Below are 17,160 nucleotides of genomic sequence, written 5' to 3' on the forward strand. Positions count from 1 at the left end.
TGACGCTGAAAAATTCGAGTAAACTTAAGAAGGTATAACGTAATAGCTCGGTATCTTCCTGATTCATCAAGGAAGTTCCAAGAGCATTATTGCAAACATGGCCAAAGCTTAGCAAGAATTGCTGGCAAATAACGAAAATTTTACTCGCCTGCAATTCTTGCAAAGCAACGTAGTCCATACTTATTCGCTCCCTGTGGGAGCTTAGTTAGCATGGACGGGCCGTACCTGAACTGAAGCCGATGCACTTTATAAATACGTTCAGTTATTCTTTAAACTGGGAACTAAAAATATTTTCACAACGGTGAAAAGTCTGCATTCGTGCGACTTGTAGCAATTCAGGAAACTTTTTGACAATGATACTTGTTTTTTCCAGGAAGTGGATATAAACCATTGAAATCCCGAAACGTAACATGGAAATATCCAGTAACGTTTCGGAGTTCTTTTACAGTGTAGCTTCTACTCAGAATCTTCAATTGATAATAACTACCACGGAACAATGGTTCTCAACCGATGGTACGAGTAAAAAAAAAAATTGCAGGAGGTGCGCGTTAAGTACATCGGTAAGGCTAAAAGTTATTTGAGATAAATATAGTAATAATCACGTGATTTTGCAGTGAACTAAAAGTATTGCAATGCCTCCTTTAATAACTCTTGGACTGGTAGTGAAAAAACACTCAAAGAACCAGTGTTGGGAAGTACCTCCCGGGTTTTACAACTTTTTTCCTCTATAAAAGGTTTTAGTGTTAAGGGAAACAGATGGTTTTAGAAATGTGATTGTGTACGCGCTATAGAGGAATGCTTTTAACTCTTATCTAGAAGCTAATTATGTACTATTAGTAACTGTGGAAGAGTGAACTATTCAACAACGTACTAGTTCATTAAAAACGTACAACAAAGCAAAAATAGTAAAGAGTCGAGTAACAATACACTCTGGAACCATCTAGGCAGCTCTAAGTCAAATTTATTTATCAATGAAGATCCGTAACCCTGTTAAAACTGCTCACCTCATTGCAAGATGCAGCTGCTGTCGGTAGCTATTCCAAAGACCTACAATTCTGTTGAAGTGGAATTTTTTCGTAATTTCAAGATTGGTTTGAAATTTGAAAAACGGTGCTCCCTAGCTTTGCTATCCGTATAAAAATCAGGCCATGAACATCTTCCGTTTTAATAAATTTGAACAACTGGGTCTTGTCCCCTGTTACTCTCCCTCGCTCAACAATATACATATTAAGCATTCTAAGTCTAAAATTGTAATCAAATTTAAAAGCCTATTCGCAAACCTCGTAGTTCTTCTTCGAACCTTTTCCAATTAATTAATATCTTTCCTAAGTGAGGTAGATCAAAACTGAACAGCATGCTTCAATATTAAACTTACGTACCAAGGTATCTAGATCGCCATGATCTTACTTTTTGAGGTCACGCCACCTAATTCCTAAAACTTCCTCTTACAGAGCGAAATGATTTAAGATCATGGATAATCTGTTTTTGACGAAGTCTTGTCACTGTATTAGTAATACACTTTTACTGGAACTGCATTTAAAATCCAATTCACTTCCCCTGAATAAGAATAAAGCCGTATAGTTGGCTACTAGATAAAAGTTGAAAATATTCCCCTAAAACTATCTGTGCATGCGCAATCAGTTTTAAAATCGCTTGTTTCCATGCCGATACCCTGTATATTTAGCAGGTATACAATCAAAATTAACGTTAAGGATGATTTGCGGCTGTATTTGACTAAGCTAGAGCCGATTATATTATTGATGTTAATTTACAGGGTGTATCAGTAGAGTGTTTACAAACTTTCAGGAAAGATATACACATAGACGATGGGAAATCACATAGTAATGCTTGGTCATAAACTCTTTCTTGACGCGGTAGTGACGATGTAAAACACCAGAAAGGAAGGACACGAACAAGTTAAGAAAACATCTTTATTACCTTGATTACTTCCTCTAGGGTAAGTCAAGTTCTTGGTGTTTTAAACTCCCGTTAACAAAGCTGAGGACCTTGTTGCCCGCATTGTGGGAAAGTTCGGGATATGCCTGGCATTTTCGCTCATGTTAAATCTTCAATGCGCCGGAGATGTGAGGCCTAAATCACGGTCTGGGGTCTTAATTTCTAACACCTACTACTTGGTTGACAGTTATTGTTTCTTTAGGTTTCTTTTTTCTTAGTTTTTTTTTTTTTTTTTTTTTTGTACAAGCAGGGGCGTGCATATAAATTTTGGGGTCCGTCACAAATGACTTTTACGGGGCGCCCTCCACATTGGTTACTCCTGTGTCCCTACATATATTTACCCCTCATTTCTAAAATCTCGGCCTCCTTCAGGCTCGGGCATGGGCTAACAGGTGTCCCTGCTCACCGCTGTTCACACCCCTGTGTGCAAAGAATAGTAGACATGTTTTCTTAGCCTGTTCGCGTCCTTCCTTTCTGATGTTTCGTGTCCTCCAAGGAAGCGTTTCCGACTATGCATTGCTACATGATTTCCCACCATCTAGGAGTACCTACTCTATCTTTGGTGAAAGTTTATATACGCTGTACTGATACACCTTGAACTGTACTGATACCCATGCTTTTTGTATGTTTGAAAGACAACAACTGCATTATCTGTCTCTTTCAGGTGCGAAAAAATGAATATTATAAAACTGGCTGCATAGATATTGTTGCTTCTGCTAAAAAACCACAGTTGTGAAATAAATATTTTGGAGGAGCAATTTGTCATCTTTCAGCTTTGGTTTGCCAACACCAAATTTTAATGTGAGGAGAGAAAATTTTATGCATTAAATGGACGAAAGAAACATTGTGATATAAACTCAAACATGAAGTGAAAAGTGCATAAACATGATATGTAGTCCTTGATAGTAAAATTGTGTAAAAACTATAACAAAATTTAAAATGAATTCCATTGAATATTGTATATTGTGTGCAGAAGATGTAATGAAGTATGAAGGAAAAAATAAACAATGCAGTCATTTAATAAATAATAAATTACTATCTTTAGAGTTTACTGTTCTCTTTAAGCAAGACGCTCTCCAGTATCAATTAACCAATCATTTACGAAGTATTTATTAAACTATGAATAAAAACTAGTTTTTTCCACTCTTTTTATATCATTTACTACTTGTTTGTTTAATTAATCAGAGTGCAGTTAAAAACACATATAAAAAAACTGCACGATATATCTTGTTACTTTGGAGAATATTTGCAATTAAAGCACTGTGAAAAAATGCTTTTGAAACAGATTTTTCATGAGTAAAGTTAAAATTTATTTTCCTGCTGTTTGATCACCGTTGGGATGGAAAGGCGTACATTCCGTTTTGCAAGCGGAAACGAGCGCATGTAATAGTTTGCAAGAATGTCAGTTTGTCGTTATAGATATGTGTTTGCTTTTAAACTAAGTAAAGTCATATTGAACTGAATGAAATACACGAATCAAATTTTTGCTGTTTCCCATTTAGATAGAATCGTTTAAACTGGCTCCTTGCCAATGTCATGGCAACCGTGGTCAGAAAGTATTTCTTTTATGTAAAATTAGAGAAAAACCTGAGCAATTTTTTAGTTCTAATCAATGCACCACGAATAAAGCAATTAAGTTACTTTAAGTAACATAAAAGAACGCAACTACGTTATTTCAAATGCTATGGTATTGCAAACTATGTCAGAATAAGAAACGTAAAACGAGAAGAATGGGGTCGTTTCCAAAATTTTAAAAGTATTTTTTTCTAAAAGAGCATGTTTAAAAACATAGAAACTGACCATTCTTTAAATAATTTCTGTAAGTTTAATGTATTAAAAAACTTACTTAAATCGGTGCTCTTTCATCGTTTAACGCTTCTGCCGATGACATCACAAATGATGAAATGTCATTCAGTGTTGCCATTCACGGTTCAAAATATTTAATTCGCATCTTTACTCAGATATATTGGCAACGATATGGTTGATAGCAAGCGTAGAGCGCAATTTTAATTCGCTGCTTGATTATCATAACGTGGAAACGTAGTAGAAAGATGCGCCAAATTGCATCATTTGTGACGTCATAAAGACCACGATTTGTTTCAAAAATCGGACATTTTAAAAAATTAATTAAAAATAAAAAGCTGTTTGGAAAAGGAAAGTATTTTCTGGGTCCATGTAATTTTTTTTGCTCATTCTATTCATTTCAATGACTAAAAGTAATACTTTAGAATGAAGGAAACCACCCCATTGAATCTTGCGGAACCGCCATTGTTCTAGGCAGTTGAATGTTGATTGTTTTCATTTTTACTTTCTTGCTATAGCACCAACAAAGTTGGACAGGTTTTTCTCTTTCTTGTGTTAAAACTGGAATTTATCATTCTGGAACGTAAGGATTCAGTTTTTTTTCGGTTCGGGAGAAATTGAAAAATGTTGTAAATTGGAAAAATCAAATGAATGCTGAGAGGGGTAATAAATGCATATTGCACGCAGCAATCTTCCATTCAACTTTCATTTGTGGGTCATTGACTCAATGGTTATTGATTCAAAGGTCATTGATTCAAAGATATCTGACTCATTACCTTTGAATCAATGACGTGAAAATAGTGCAAACCATTTCCAGTATTATTTTTATCCATTTTAATAATTACCAACATTTTTTTAATCGATTCCCTGTCTAATAGTGTATAACCGAGTACCAATGGTTTGTACATAAGTAATTTATAAAGGGTTTGAAAAAAGTTTGCTTTGTGGCAAAAAAAAAAAAAAAAAGAGAGAGAGAGAGAGAGAATATAGTGTTCCAGTTTCAAATCATCAGGAATTAAAATGGAATTATAGAGTTTGCTGAAAATATGCATCAACAATATAAAATATCAGTTAAATTGCATCTTTCCGTTAATTTTATTTTTACGATACAAACTGAAAAATAGTCTCCAATCCCCTTACTCTTATCCTCCCCCGAAAATCAGTCCCAACATTTGTTATGGTTTATATTGTTTACTGTGTCACCAATCTTTTCAGAAATAAAACACAAGTGTGGGGCAAAGTGAATAAGTAAATTATTTTTAAAGTTTGCCAGCGTCACATATCAAGCAATATTTTAAGTTATTCTTTAAGTATTTTATTGATTCCACTCAAAAAATAAATAGCTGTACAGATCAAGAACAATGATAATGTAAGTCATTTTCAAAATTTGATACATTTGTTGTAATATTTTGTGATTTATTAAAAATAATTTTTGTAATTGGAAAATGATAAAGTTTTCACGATTAATTAACATTTTGAGTATTAATTAAAATCCACTGCAGTGCAGTGCAGATGTTTAGTTAATACTAACGCTACCCGCACGGCTTTGCCCGTATTAGAAAATTCAAAGGTCATTTGGTTCGCCTATATATTTACAAATAATGAAGGATGAATTTCTCGCCAATTTGCTATGTTCATTTGCTCTCCCATGTTACGGTTCCACATTATGATAATTTCGTAATTTACTCTTCCACGTTATAATAATTTTCTGGGTAAAATGTTCTTAAAATTAGAATAGAAAAAGAACGAAATCGAATTTTCGAAAAATCGCTTAGAGGTGCACACCCCTATGCTACAAACTAATTCTATGCCAAATTTCGGCAGAACGGTTTAGGCGCTATGCACGTCACAAACATCCGGACGGAGATCTAGACATGCAGACAAACTTTGAGCTTTATTATTAGTAAAGATAAAGATTAGGAATGTTTTGGTTTTAAATGTTCAATACAATTTATCAAGTGCACGAAAACGCAAAATAAAATATAGTTCATTTTTCAATTGCTTGTTTACTCATTATTAATTCCTTTGCATTTCTTCGACCATTAATTCAGTTGCTTATTCATTCATTCAGTTATTTTCTTATTCCTTAATTATTTTATTGAATCATTTTTTTAAATCAAACATTGATTAATTTACTTGCTTATTTATTCGTTTACTAGTGGTAACCGCACGGCTTTGCCCGTAGTTGAAAATTAAAAGGTCATTCGTTTCGCCTGTATTTTTACAAATAATGGATCACGAATTTCTCGCCAATTGGCTATGTTCATTCGCTCTCCCATTCCACGTCATGCTAATTTCGTAACTCAATAATATAGTAATGATAATATCGTATGATAATTTTGCTCCGGAAAATGTTCTTAAAATTGAAATAGAAAAAGTATAAAATCGAATTTTCGAAAAATCGCTTCGAGGTGCACACTCCCATGCTACAAACTAACTTTGTTCTAAATTTCACGAAAAGCGGCCTAACGGTCTAGGCGCTATGCGCGTCACAGAGATCCAGACATCCTACAGACATCCTGCAGACATCCAGACATCCAGACAGAGAGAATTTCAGCTTTATTAAAAGTAAAGATTTTTCCGTTATTTATTCATTTTTTATTCGCTGATTAGATGAGAAATATTTTTTATAACAAAACAGAAACATTTTTATTAGAAAAATATTTTACTCTTCACTTTGCCTCTTGCGAAAAAAAGCGAGATTTTTTCGTTTTTTTTTTTTCTGAAGATACAAACTTAAATAACATTTCAACGTTAGTTTTATTTTAATTACATTGTTACTTTTTTATCTGCTGTAATTTTTTTAAATAAATTTCCAATTTATTCGTTTTGAAAAAGATAAGTTTTCTTAACTATTTCACTTTGCCCCACACTCCTCTACACTGGATCTGGTAATATATTTTCGAAGACTAAATAGTGTAACTTCTATGCTTACCTTAGCCACTTTTAGTTCTACAGTCAACAAACAAGGAGTAGTTATATTCAGTAAATTACCGCCCATTAACCAGGGCTAAAGCAGAAATACGTGAAATACACCGCCAGCTCAGTCATTTCCAGCCGAGGACGGCAGTTTCGTACTTATTAGCAATCAGGTATTTCTGCTTTAGCCCTGGCTAGTGGACGGTAATTTATTGAATATACCTTGCCTCGCGTTCAATCTTCGAGTTGAACCGAACCATTGTTTCGGTCACTCGTCTGGTCTGCTAATTCTATATTAGCTATTAGTTTGTTACGCACTCTTGGCTTCCTTAAGAGGTTTTCCATCTCCAGCTCAGTCACTTTCCTATGCCGGGCTGTTGAGTGCTAATAAGGACGAAACTGCAGTCCTCGGCTGGAAATGACTGAGCTGGCGGTGTATTTCACAAGGAGTAGTTAATCATTTGTTTTACTTTATTTCTATTTTTTTTCGTGGTTAATTGAAGTTATTGAATGCTCTTTTTGGTGCATTTATAAGTGATAACGGGAAAGGTTAATTCCTTGAAATTGAAAACTAATGCAGAAATCGTGGTTTCATTTTTCGTTTGTTCTGTAATTGTAACTTTTCTTAATGCTTAGAACCATTTTCGTAAAGGCTTAGTTGTTTACTCTGTTGCACTCCATTAGGTCAAAACATTTTTTAAACCTTCATAAATTGCTAGGTTCAAATGATTGTACTCAAAAGAATAAGGAATAAAAATATAATTAAATTGTGGGAATTATTGAAGCTGAAGAAAGAGGGCGGGAAAACATAAGTGCCGGATAGGATTTGTACTATTTGTACATACTAGTACGCAAGAATGACGCATATCTTAGTTACACGCTGTCATTAAATTTTTTTAGCATACTTTACTTTCACTTACTTTTTTTTAAACTTCTGTTTTTGAAAAATATTTTTAAGCAAAATTACGATGTACATGCTTTGTAGCGTTACCAGTTTTTTTGAAATTGAAAAGAATAATTAACTAAAGCGAAAAAGCAAGACAATATTTGGAAAAAACTAAAAGGTTTTAAAAAATTTTTAGTTACGTTGACTTTATTTTAATCTTAACTTTATTTATTTTAATATCCTATTTGGATGGTAAATTAATTCATTAAAATGAAAATTCTAAAGTTTTAAAAACTTTTTCTTTATTTCCATTTATTTAGATTGAAATTAAAATGAAAAATAAAGTTTAACTTCATTTATACGTCTCTCTCACTTACGCGCCCTTTCTGTTTTATTCAGGATTTGTGACTAAGCATAGGCACCCCAATGTGAGGTCACCGGAGGTCACTGTGCACTCCCGCATTTTTCCCCCCACAAATTGTGATAGACATCTCTAAAAATTTCGCGACGCTATTGCAATCAAGTCCGTCATTTCAAAGTTTTCCGGAAAGGGAGTAAAAGGTGTAAACTCGATGCGTTTAGTAGGTATCAAAATACATTTAAAAGCTAGAACAGACAGACTCTCCTGAGTTCCCAAATGACCTTAATGATGAGCGTGATTGTAATATTGTTTTTTTTTTTTTTTTTGATATATTTCCTTTAATTTATATAATTATTTTTTCAAATGACGCGTAACTTCTCTTCTCATCAGATGTAGGTAGCTTTGTATGTAAACTCGGAATTGTTCACTAGGTAAAAATCGGAGCTTCATTCGGTCAGCTGAAAATCCCCCTCCCCCCTAACAAATTGAGTTTTGGGCTCTCCAGAAATTGAGTCAATGATTTTCCATGAGTACGATATTTTCTGAAGAACTTTTCAACTTCAATTGCGTGTGTCATATACAGGGGTGCGCACCTCCCCTAAGGGCAAGGGTGCACCCCCCCCCGCCCTCAATATCGCGAAGACCCCCCTCCCCCAAAAACCCCCTCAAAACAATCCCCTTAAAAATTTCAATGCCGCAGCTGTGTCATGACCCCCTCCATAGGTGGGCACCCCTTTCATATAACACTCGTTATTATCACACATTTATTATCTGAACGCATTCCACATATTTAAAATTTTACTCCCTTCCAGCACCTCTGCAATAACACAAAAAATGGCTAACACTTAAGCACATAAACTCTCCGTACTGATTTGATTTTAAATTGTCTGCGACTAACTTTTATAGAACTATGATTGCCTGTTTAACACAGAAAATATTCTATTTAACTTAATATCAATTAAAATTATTTACACAAGTAAGATTTAATTAGGCGATTCGAGGAAAAATTACATAATTTTTTGCAAACTGGGTAAGGGCGAATTAAATTTTAATGTTACTTTTCCATGACATGCAAATAGTGGTTAAAAGCTAATCGCATTGCGGTATACATTGCTTATCCAGCTTTCCTTACATATAGAAATGTCGCTCTCATTTTTTTAAATAAAAAATTATCCAAATTGCCCACGTATAAAAAAATAGTAATACTTAACATAAATGATGAAGCAATTTAAAAATAAAATGTATGAACAGACGTAATAGGTTCCTCAGAGAAGTACGGAATATAAAGTTGTCAGTTTAAAAAATAATTACGCCTATGTTTCCGAAAAACAAACTAAGTCTCCGCTTTAGACAATCGGTTGAGTAAAAAATAGAAAACAATGGGGCTGTTTCCTTCAGTCAAAAGTACTACTTTTAGTCACTAAAATTGATAGAATAAAGCAAAAAAAAAAAAAAAAAAATAACAATCACATTGAGCCAGAAAAAAAAACTTTTATTTTCCCGACAGTTATTTTTTATTTTTTTTTTAAATGTCCGATTTTGGAAATAGTTCATGGTCTTTATGGCGTCACAAGTGATGTACTTTGGCGAGTTACTCCATTACCACACTAAATGTTTACACTTTGCTGTAAACCGCTCACCAGGTTATGATAATTTGCGCTGTGCGCTAATTGCATCAGTGATTGACATTTCATCACTTGTGATGTCATGGGACGAAGCGTAAAAAATGAATTTCAATCTATGCACCGAAAATAATTGTTAAAAAGTAATAAACTTTGTCAAATTATTTAAAAAATGGTTTTTAAGCATGCTCTTACAGAAAAATTCTTTTAAAATTTCGTAAAAAAACCCATTCACTTAAAAGGTTTAATTCGAAAATTTATGAAAACTACGTACTTTTGTTAAACAAATTGAAGTTATAGTGGCAAAATAGGAATACAAGTAGAGATGCGGAGTCGGAAGTCGAAGGTATAGAATTCCAAGAGTCGGAGTTTGTCGTTTTCCGCAACTCTGCCGGCGCTTGCGGAATCAGAGTCGGAGTCGGACTGAGTTTGAGATAAAGGAGTCGGAGTCGAGGACTTTAAAATAGAGTCGGTGTCGATCATTTTGCCTCCGACTCCGCATCCCTGAATAAAAGGCCAGTGTTCATTATTGCTATAAGCAGCGATTAATGCAGCAAAATAATTTAATTGCCAAAGTCACATATGGAGTTCACACCATTTTCTTCTGCACCTGAAGAAGTTAGACGGCAGATTTCATGTGCCCAATCTCCACATGATTTACACTAAATTCAACAGTCATTGTCTTTTGAATTTTCATAACAGGTCATTATAAAAAATGCAAACGTCATTACTTTCCTACTCCTCATCAAGAATGCCGATTCATTCCTTTTTTCTTGTTCGCTTTTGTGATCTTTAACCGGAGTAGGATTGTACTGTGTATCACATGTTTCACCGATTCAATCTTCTTGAGGTTCCGAGAAAACTGATTTATTGTTTCCTATTCTTTTTCCAGCAGTTGCTTCATAACAGCGCCTTCTGCCCGCATTCACTCCCCCGTCCCCTTCAATTATCTCTCTAGAGCAGTTTTAAGAGCCTAATTATTAGGGTGGTTCGAAAAAAACGTTTTTTCGAATTTGGTATCCAATTACCCCTCAAAAGTTGCAGTTTTGTACCCTGAATTCGGGAAAAATTATAAAAAAAATTCTAAATTATCATCTATAGTTCGCGCATGTCGCCTAAAGTTACGAAAAAATCAATTTTTTTCAAAAATTTTCATAATGTTGAAAAAAAAATTCTAATTATGTTTTTTTTATCCAACACCAAAAAAACAACAGTATGTAACATATATTTGATTTTAAAAATGGTTTTATTGCTGTTTTAAAATAATTTTGGTTCGCAAAAAAAGTTATAAAATGGTAATAAATCGGTGACTTCGGGCATTTTTGACTATATTTAAACCACATCGTTGTACCAAAATTAATAGTTAAAAGGTTTTAACTACACTTAAAAATGAAAGTGTGATCGATGCATGTATGTTTCTATAAAAGTCAAAAATAAACTAAATTATTCGCCAAGGCCGTGATCCACGCACTAAGCCACCGCGGCACGGCGCCTACTTGTCGCGACATGCAGCACACTGGCCGAGCTTGTGCTGACATGAAACCATACCGCACCCGTTCCTCACCTCACAGTCAGTCAGTCAGTCCTAAACAATCAACATGGCGTCTACCAAAACTTCTAAGCGTTTGAGTCTTTGTCCAATTCTTGGTAAGTCAAAACCTTTTAGTGAAAGTGTTTTACCCACACATAAAGATGTTTTGTTAGCATGCATTGAGGAAACATCAAATTCTGCGAAAAATGTACCCTTTTCCGAGATATCTCATTGTGTTGGTAATCAAATAGAAAAAATTTACAGTAAAGCTTCTATACCAACTGTAAGTCATCAACGTGTTGTAAAATTAATTAAAGATTTGCATGACAAGTATTTTACTTTGAAAAAATCATTCAATCGTGATAAACAAAAACCTAACTTTAAGGAAAAACTTAACGAGTTTGTCAGTGAAGCCAATAACAAACTTTTTGACATTGCTTTCTGCAAATGTGTTATGCATTTTACGTGTTCATGTGGTAAGAAGCCAAACTCTTGTAATTGTAAAATAGTTATGGATTGTAGGTGTGATAAGGAAAAGAAAATCCCTATTATTGAGAGAGAATTTATCTATGACCAACGAAATATGAGGTTAAGGTATATTGGTTCCTTGGACAGAGTAGAGACAAATAAGTTAATTAAAAGAGATCAACGATTACAAATCTGTAAGAAACCTAAAATTGATGAACCTGATGTTAATGCCAGTAAAACAGATATTACAACTGAACCTTTACATGACATTCTAATCGAGAATTGCGGAGATGACAGTGACAGTTTACCATCGACCTCTCAAATGCGAATTAAACTTCCTGCGACTGCATTGATGAGTGATAGATACGGGATATCAGATAGAGCCACTGCCGCTATCGCTTCAAGTGTTTTACAAGACATCGGCTTAATCAATGAAGGAGATTTATCGCTTGTAAAAGACAAGAGCAAGATCAGACGTGAAAAACATAAAGTTCGAGAGTCCTTACAAACCGAAAATAACAGTGCTAAGATATATGGGGTATATTTTGATGGGAGGAAGGACAATGTTTATTTCCAAGAAAAAATTGGTAATAAAATGTATCGGAGACTGAAGAAGGAAGAGCACATAAGTTTAGTACAAGAGCCTGGTGGAAAGTACATAGGCCATTTGACACCAGTAAGTGGCACAGGAAGCGAAATTGCATCAACCATTTTGAGTTTTTTAGAAAGTAAGGAATTTGACCATAATGAGCTTGTTGCTGTTGGATGTGACGGCACAGCAACAAATACAGGTTGGAAAAACGGTGCAATACGTAATCTTGAGATTATTGCCCGCCCAGTGCAATGGTTCATATGCTTGCTTCATCTCAATGAACTGCCGCTGAGACATTTGTTTGAAAGTGTAGATGGTGAGACTTCAGGGCCAACAAGTTTCTCGGGAACAATTGGCAGACTTTTATTGAACTGTGAAAAACGCGCGGTTGTTAATTTTGAAACAATCACTGGTGAAGATATAAACATAACAAAAACTGACTTGAGCAAGGACCAAAAGTACTTACTTGACATATATCAAGCAGTGAAGACAGGAGAGTGTCCTTCAGATCTTGCTGTGAAAGATCCTGGTCCTCTTAGTCATTCTAGGTGGTTGACATGTGCAAATAGGACACTAAGGCTATACATATCTGAAGTAACACCCTCTGAAGGACTTAAGATGCTTGTAGACTACATTATGAAAGTATACGCCCCAGTTTGGTTTGAAATCAAAAGGCATCCATCAGTGAAGTTTGGACCCAAGCACATCTTCAAAGCTATTCAGTCGTCACGTCAGCTACCCGATAGTGTAAAGCATATCATTGATCCTGTGATGCAGAGGAATGCTTTCTTTTGTCATCCGGAAAATATGTTAATATCAATGGCAGTAGACGAAAGAATCCATGTTCGGCAGTTAGCTTTTCGAAGGTTGCTAAAAGCTAGAAATCAAGAGCCCAAAGGGAAATCCGTGCGTACATTTCAACCTCCGACCATCAATTTTGCTGCTTCAGATAACGTTGAACTGATTGACTGGTCTCAGTGTAAACTTTCACCTCCTCCAGCAATGATCCATGTGTCAAATGAGAGCTTAGAACAACTGATTGGTAGTAATGTTTTGCCGGAGTTTGACCCGATGAAGTTTCCTTGCCATACTCAAAGTGTGGAAAGAATAGTAAAACTGGTAACTGAGTCTTGTACAAAAGTTTGCGGGGAAGAAAATAGAGATGGTTTCATAAGAGCAACACTGCTCTCAAGATCAGTCATGCCATCGTTTAACTTTAAAAGTGAATTCAAGACAATGTCTAAAGACGATAAGTAAACTTAAATTCACTATCATGCTAGCCAAGAATTGGTGAATGTAAATATGTAAATATTGTAAAAAACACCCCTACATTTGGATGGATGGTTGGGTAGGGAGTGGGTGGAACTCGAAGTGCAGCCACCTCCCCGTGGTGAGTTCTGGGTAGTTTCAATGTCTTTGAGACGAGCTAAGAGCTGCACACATACATGCATCGATCACACTTTCATTTTTAAGTGTAGTTAAAACCTTTTAACTATTAATTTTGGTACAACGATGTGATTTAAATATAGTCAAAAATGTCCGAATTCGCCGATTTATTACCATTTTATAACTTTTTTTGCGAACCAAAATTATTTTAAAACAGCAATAAAACCATTTTTAAAATCAAATGTATGTTACATACTGTTGTTTTTTTGGTGTTGGATAAAAAAAACATAATTAGAATTTTTTTTCAACATTATGAAAATTTTTGAAAAAAATTGATTTTTTCGTAACTTTAGGCGACATGCGCGAACTATAGATGATAATTTAGAATTTTTTTATTATTTTTCCAGAATTCAGGGTACAAAACTGCAACTTTTGAGGGGTAATCGGATACCAAATTCGATACTAAAACCAGATGCGTTTTTCTGACAGTGACCTAATCCATTGTCATATTTTTTTCAATTATCAAAGCAGCATTTATAACAAAAAACGTTCAATTTCAAAAGTGTGGCTTATCGCGTTCCTGCCTTAAACCCTTCAATTGTGTTATATATATATATATATATAACTTGTGCTCCTTCGGGTTTTTTTTTTATAAAATTTTGTTATTATCATTTTTTTTCCGCTCGCTAACCTATGTGCCTTCAGTTTTTATTTGTTTATTTTGTTTTTGTTTTTTCTGCCGTCTAACTTTTTGCGCTCCCAATGTGCGCCCTTCGATAGTCAAGGTTTGACCAGTCCGCCCGTGAAGGAGGCATGGGTGGGCCCCCTTTTGTTGTCCGGATAACTTTTATGATAGTGGCAAAACAGGCTAATTAAGAAAAAAATCTGTTCTTTGTTACCATGCGTATGCGTGTTTTTTTTATTCTGATGCGTAAAAACCATGATTTTTCCTTCTTTTTTTTTAATGCTGTCTGCTTTCTTTTGTTTTTTTTTTACCTTTGGGGGGGGGGGTTGAAATAATGTAACACGTTCCTTATGCAAAAGACCTGAATTCGTCACGTTTTGGCTCCCCCCCCCCCCCCTCACATTCGTTAAAATTTTCAAATTTAAGGTTTATAACTATATACTTTCTCAAATTTTCAAGATTTTCCACCATTTTGAAAATGAAATTTACTTTTTTCAAGTATTTTTCATTCGTTAGAAACGAATCATTGCAATTTTCTGGGAGTTGGGGCCCTAAGCTATAGCTTGTTTAGCTTATAGGTAAATCCAACCCTGCATGTATGGACTATTATGACTAAACCCTCACGCCCCAGAAGTTAAATTCTGACTTTCCTAGTAGCCCGCATGAAGTTGGCATTTTTTATTTTAAAACTGTCTTACCGGTTTTCAGATTGGAATGGTCAATTTCTAAGAAATCACCCGCAAAGAAAAGAAAAAGTGATCATGCCAAGGGAAAGGGACACTTATTTTTTCCTTATTCTCTCTTATCATGCCTCGGCGCTTTCAACAACTCGGCAACAACTTCAAAAGAATTTTATGAGAGGATGTTTATGTTTGATCACAGCATGAGATCGAAAAGCAGTGCGACTAATAAGCATAGATTTGTGTTGCATTGTTTAGCGCGGGTTAGTCAAAAGAAAAAACAATCGCCCTGGAAAAGGATTTCATGGTTTTGTAAACAACGCTTCTTTCTCGGAAATTTTTTTTTACCACACGTTTGAATAATTTCATGCTATTTTGGGCTTGTTAGGTAGGAGTGCCCACCTTGGGGAGGGGGGGGGGACATAGCGCAGCCTGTGCCGTTGAAATTTTTAGAAAATTGTTTTCAGGGGTATTTTTTTTCTTTTTTGAGAGGTGGGGTGGGGAGAGGGGTTCTTGCTGTTTTGGTATTTGAGGTTCGCCATTGCTCTTGCGGGGAATGGGTACTCTTTTGTTAGGACAGTCAATGGCGTATCGAGCTGTAAAAGAAGAGGGGGGGGGGGGAGCAGGCCCGCCACTTGGGTGATCAGAGGGATCAATTGTTTCTAACCCTCTAGAATATTCTGAAGATGGGGGAGGCACTTTTCTGAATTTAAACTTATTCAGTTTTGTGGAAAAGGGGGGTGTTTTTATCGCTGTAGTACCGTCCGTTACCTTCATAGCGGCATTGTGACGGTAACCTAACTAAACACCAATTTACTTCATCTTTTCAGTGAGCTCCCCGAGAAGAAATATACACTAAGATGCAAAGCTACAAGAGCCGAACTCATTGAAAGTTTGAAAATTGGAGCTACAGTCAATTTCTCAATATTTTGACAGTTCTTTTTATTTTTTTATTTTTTAAATCTTATTTCAAATATTTTCAATTTTGGAAGGAGGGAAGCTGCCCTCCCCAGCCCTCCGCTCCCTCTAGATACGCCCATGAGGACAGCATTAAATATTTAAAGCAAATGTTATTTAAGATTATTAGCACGTAGTTTCTATGATATGTCCCAGGAGCTACGCGTCAACTGAATAATTATTCACGAATTAAAATTATTATTATTCATTTAGAATTATTATTGAACATTTTTTTCTCAAAACTTATGATCCTACATAGCTATAATTCATAGCTAACAAAGCAAGTCCCTAAGCTATAGCTTGTTTAGCTTATAGGTACATCCGGCCCTGTTCAGAACCACTTCTGGCAAACGTTTACAAGAGATTGAGGGTAGAGTCTACCAAAAACTCACTATTATTTACAAAAAGTTTGATGACCTTTCTGATGTAAAGTGTATAACTTAGATGGACTAGATGGTTTTTGCTACTTCTGATACGATTTCTGTGAAAAAAAAAAAAAAAAAAAAAATCTCAAAACATGCATTTGGATTTAGCTCATTCATGGTCTGATGAAGTTTTGCAACGGACAGAAACTAGTCCAATGGTTTTTTCTGCAGAGCCAAATAAATTCTGAGAGTTATGTTATTGCACTGGCTGATAATTTTTGTACCAAAAGCTCGGTTAATTTTAAGCGGAAATAATTTGTTTCAACAGAATAATGCCTGAGGGCTGTCCATAAATGATGTCACACTTTTTTCGCGCCGTTTTGGTGCCCCCCCCCCCCCTTCGGCACAAATCACGCTATTTTTAATAAACATATCCATATTAAAAATGTTGATGCTCCGCTTCTTGTTACCTCCTACACTGCCCCCCCCCCCCTCTCCTGCCCTCCTATGTCAAAAACTCAATTTCTTGAATCCCCCCCTTTCCCAACTGAAACCGTGACATCATTTGTGGACTGCCCCTAATTACATATTTCTCAAGCTTTAAAATCATAACTTTGGTACTAATTTTGTGAAATTATTTGACAGACCGGTCAAAAGGCCTGATCAAGATTCAATGACAAAAAAGCACTCAAGTTTGAATGTATCGCAGAGTTCAAACGGCTCCGACTATGTGGTATTAAAATTTGAAACATATAAATGCTCATCAAATACTCAAATTAACATGTGCTCATTTTTGAGGTAGTCGTGCTCATTTTTTGAATGTGCAATAATTTCAAAATTGAGTAAACCGAGTTATGTACTCATTTTATTTTTGAGTATGAAATAATTCAGTACACTATTTGAAAACATGGGTACTCATATTTGAAAAAAAAAAAGGTTTCAAGAAAAT

Source organism: Uloborus diversus, chromosome 4 (assembly GCF_026930045.1).
Source record: "Uloborus diversus isolate 005 chromosome 4, Udiv.v.3.1, whole genome shotgun sequence".
Lineage (NCBI taxonomy): Eukaryota > Metazoa > Arthropoda > Arachnida > Araneae > Uloboridae > Uloborus > Uloborus diversus.